The 4,692-nt window shown below is 39.1% G+C and overlaps 1 long non-coding RNA gene across 2 annotated transcripts; it reads left to right on the plus strand.

The window, feature by feature from the left end:
* The first annotated feature begins 2,686 nt into the window (after window positions 1-2,686).
* On the plus strand, window positions 2,687-4,231 carry LOC147683369 (uncharacterized). Of its 2 annotated transcripts, none has more exons than XR_015301037.1 (3): window positions 2,687-2,712; window positions 2,819-2,950; window positions 3,078-4,231. It is a non-coding gene; the product is annotated as an uncharacterized LOC147683369 (long non-coding RNA). The 2 variants fall into 2 exon arrangements; XR_015301038.1 differs by having other exon boundaries at window positions 2,695-2,950; window positions 3,078-3,168; window positions 3,272-4,231.
* Window positions 4,232-4,692: the final 461 nt, after the last annotated feature.

Here is a 4,692-nt window from a genome sequence, read left to right on the forward strand (position 1 = left end):
CAACAGGAACGAGACAAAACTTGTGCCCGAAAAATCAGGGGGTAACCATGTATACGCTCTATCGTAACAGACAAAATAGGTACCCTTATCTGCTAGAAACGATGGGGAAGTCTGGGACGCAAAAACATACGTCTTAGTGCAAACACTCTTCCCTAACTGAGCTCTCGAATTCTTGCCATTACCTTGCAGACAATAATGACCCTGATGGGGTACAATCCAAATCGGAGAGGATCTTTTCGCTCGCTGGTTCTCACTCAGACTAACTCCATATCCAGTCACGTTCCATCCAATATACGCTAGTGTCTCATCTCCCGGGATAGTCTCATAGGAACTAATTCCTCTAATCATGTTGACTATACCCTTGACCAGAGCACTATTCTTTGGACTATCCTTCACAGAACGTAGTGGGTAGACTTCACAAGCATAGATAAACATCGTTCTGTATGCCCACACAGAACCATTGTAGCTGAATGGCAGAACCAGGTAAGGAATACCTTTATGAGTAGTATGGGGCATAAGACAACACACCCAACACTTAGTCGTGTTTACTACTAGCTGGTGTTGGTGCAGAAGCTGAATAAAGCAGTTATTAACAAATTCCAATCTCCTGATGGACTCATGTTCAGGCAGAGGGTGAAAAGAATGCGAAGAAACAGTAGAAGAAGGTATAGGTTGTGCAGTGGGTGCAAACGTCACTTTGAAAGAGAATATAATATATCCCATCAGAAACATCATTAAGCTAAGTAACATAAAAAGGCATAATATTAAAAAACACTTTCTGCTCATTACTTTACACATTTTGCTCTTAAAGCTCATTTTTTCAACAGGTCTCCCCATCTCGAAAAACTCCATCCTCTAATCGTGCTGTTCGCGGCGGAAGGGTGTTCCGTGCTAAGGAATGCGTCTGTCAGCCCAGGAAACGCCCTTAGACCAAACAGAACCATCGACCTGACGTCTTCGGCTTGCACTCCAAAGTCTTTGCACCGCGACCCTACAGCTGAACCCGGATGGCGGTTCGAAAAACAAAAGTCAAAATAGTTCCTCGGAGGAGAGCTAAACCTTAAAAATAGCAAAGAAAGAATTTATATTTTTATTTGTCCCACGACTCTTGGTCGCAAATTATAACGCTCTTTGCCAGGCAATGTCTGTTCTCTAAACAAAAGCTCAGGTTCAGAAGTATCCAAACGATTCGACGGAGGCACAGCTTCTTGCAGAAGATCGTCGCTTATTCGTTCAGAGTTTGTTCCAATTACACGTGCATCGCTAAAAGGAAGAAAATGAGGCACGGTTTCAGTCTCAGAGTCAGGAAGTCCGTTCTGGACCCACCGGTCGTACGGCAGAGGCAAAAGGGCCCTCTTACAATGTACACCGTGGATCCAGTTATTTTTACTGCGCACTCGCACTGCTGAACGTGTGGACAAAAGCACCAAGTAGGGTCCGTTCCAGCGGGGCTGATCGTTCTAGGTCCGCTGGAAATTTCTCACGAAGACCCAAGCTCCAGGTTCGATAGCATGTCCTGGATCTTCAGATGCTTGTAATTTGATATGTATCAATCTAGGCAACAGAACGTAATAAGTGGTCGAAATGAACTGAGCTAAAACATAGGTTGTTTGTAAAAACAGCTTCTCACTCTTTATGATTAAATTTAAATTACCTAATAATAGGCATTCAGCAATAAGAAAAGTCAATCCCAGTGTTCTCCCAAGATGTAGTTCACCCTGCTCCCTTTTTATCTAAAGTTTAAGCTCCTGATTAGGGGAATCTTTCCCTGCACCTCACTTTGTCGTACAGGTGTAATTAAGCAACAACTAGATCGAAGGAATATTAATGCTCGACTTTTCTAAAATAACAAAAGGCATGGAGCCTCGTTAAATTCACACGCATTATTTTTTGTTTAATGGAAGTACAGTTTTTACGAATTTCAGGAAAAATAACTTTCCTATAGAAATCTTTTTTACTCTAAAAATATTGAAAAAACCAGCACCAAATCTATAATGAGTCATTTTTGTGCACCTAATCTTGAAGCGCTATATATTTAGAATCTTTTTGCTTGGATTTGACATCAGCTAAATCTGACTCTAGTCCCAAGTTAAAATATAGCTCCACTCCCCAATTGCTTTCCACTCGGTTAAGCTGGTTAATCCTTGTGCTATACATCAGCACCGATGTATATCCAGTGATATTTTACGTGGGAGCCATTGCTGATTCTTTCTCTAGAGAATCTGGTCCTTTTTTTACTTCTTCCTATTTTTTGGTCCTTCTTTCATGTTCACACCAGTGACATTTTACGTGGGAGCCATTGTTGATTCCTGCTCTAGAGAATCTGGTCCTCTTTTCATTTCTTCTTAATTTTTGGTCCTTTTTTTATGTCAACACCAGGTCAGGTGTACTCAATCATCCAATCAAATAGGGTATATATACAGGAAGTAAAGGCACTTTAAAATGCCGTCTTTCGTGGAAGGAGCATAGAACCCCCGTGTCCCGCCGCCGGAATCTCTGAGCCCTGTTGATATCTATTGGGTAAGTGTTCGCTAAAATCCCTATGCGGTAATTTTACTCTGATCACTTGTTTAGTTAACTGATAATCTCCAAAGTAAACAGTGGGTAACAGAATTCTCTCTCTCCTTTCCCCCCCCTGTTTGTTCATTTTACAGACAGGGAGTTATTTTAAACCACTTTAAAATCCATCGCTCCTTGAGCACAAGTAAAAAGGTAACTATCAGTCCTTCTTCTTTAAGAGACAGTAAGTCTATGAAGTCGCCATGCATTGACTGTTCTCCAAAAATTGATGCCAGAATTCTTTCCATCCATTCTATAGGCAATCTCGCCATTTGTTATCTCCACATCAGGAGGACTATATCTTTTGGGATCCACAAAAATATTCATTATCGTGGCCATAAATTTTAACTCCGGCAGGCGGGTCTAACTGAAATCCCACTCCTCACTTAAGGTACCTTCATCCTCGAAAATGAAAATGTTTTCAAAAAACTACTAATGTATCCTCACTGTCTAGTTAATATAAAATATCAAAAATAGAAAAGATTCAATAAACTAAAAGAACTCATAATTTCTTCTAGGAAATATAGAAATTCAAAAATCAACAATCAAGACAAACAAATTACATCGTGTGACTATGGAATATCTATCTGCAAACCTTAACTAAAATAGGTAAAACACTAGCTTGGTCCTTTCATTAAATATGGGCTGGTTAGAAAATCATAGACTACACTAAAACAACAATCAATGTTCATGAAATGTCTATGTTTTTTAGGGTCTAGAATATCTTCGTCACCTAACCAAAGAAAAGAAAGTCATTATACAGATAATCCAGATTGAGAACATCAAATAGCATTAATATACTCCGTGTTTTTTAAGTAAGTGACCTTATCTATGATATGAATGTATTGTATACCATTGTTTAAGTCCCGCGTTGATAGCACGCTGCGAATTGCCACCATTTAGAATATTTCGTATTTTCCATCACTAATATCAATCATTTGATTCCTCGCATTTGCCATCCTATGTAAGAACCCTGCTTCCTCACCACCAAAACTTGGGAATAATCTATTTAGTATAAAGGTATCCACTCCTTCTCCCTTTTTTGGCCATTATCTCATATAAGAATATATGAGTTAAAAGGATTCACTCCATTTTTCTATTTTTCTTGATGATCATTAAGGCAAGGAAAAGAAATCCGTCAAAGTATTATTGTAATATTAATAAGCTTGGTCACAATAGAATGGAAAGTCTGAGACTATTAGCCTAACATTGGTTTGTTTTAATTTTCTCTGTGTAACATAATATAAATTGATGCATTATTGTACATAATATTTTTTGTTTTATGGAATTTTCCCATTTCAGATACTATCGTGGCTGCTCCAGAAGAAGGCGCTGGTTCGCCGAAACGCGCGTAGAGATTATTTTAGCCACACCTTTCTCTCTTAAAAACTGTGTTCATTTTATATAACCTTCATTTGTTGGATTATTTGTCCTTCTCTCTTAAAGTGTTGCTGTGTATTGTTGATTTATTATGTCGCATACAATTTGTGAATATGTATTATTATTTTAATGTGTTTTTTAAAAGAATTTATGAATAAAATTGAACTACCCCTTTTTTACAAACAACCTATGTTTTAGCTCAGTTCATTTCGACCACTTATTACGTTCTGTTGCCTAGATTGATACATATCAAATTATTTGCTTTTCCCTGGTCTAGGAACTTCATTTCCATGTACTCAGGGGGTCCTTGATAAATATTTACACAATCTTCAGATGCTTGTGGCAGTGAATCATGAACCTGTTGGTGCAAAACACGCAATTTAGCAGTCAATTCGTAAAGGTAATCAAGCAACACAGGATGTTCTATCTCGCTAAATTTTGTCGGCCGCGGCACTCCCCAAATATTTGCCGGGCGACCAAACACAATTTCATATGGACTAAGTCCCATTTGCGAATGCACAGTCCTTCTTGTGGACAGAAGTGCTAATGGCAACGCATCAGGCCATTGAAGACCAGAGCTCGCCTGTATCTTGGCCAATTTTAACTTAAGGGTGCCATTGTCGCATTCTACTAAACCAGCTGATTGGGGGTGATTTGCAGCGTGGAATTTCCGGTGGATTCCTATACCATCACACACTCTCTTCATCACTTGACCCACAAATTCACTCCCATTGTCACTCCAGACCATTCTCG

The sequence above is a fragment of the Lissotriton vulgaris genome, chromosome 11, assembly GCF_964263255.1.
Source record: "Lissotriton vulgaris chromosome 11, aLisVul1.2, whole genome shotgun sequence".
Classification (NCBI taxonomy): Eukaryota; Metazoa; Chordata; class Amphibia; order Caudata; family Salamandridae; genus Lissotriton; species Lissotriton vulgaris.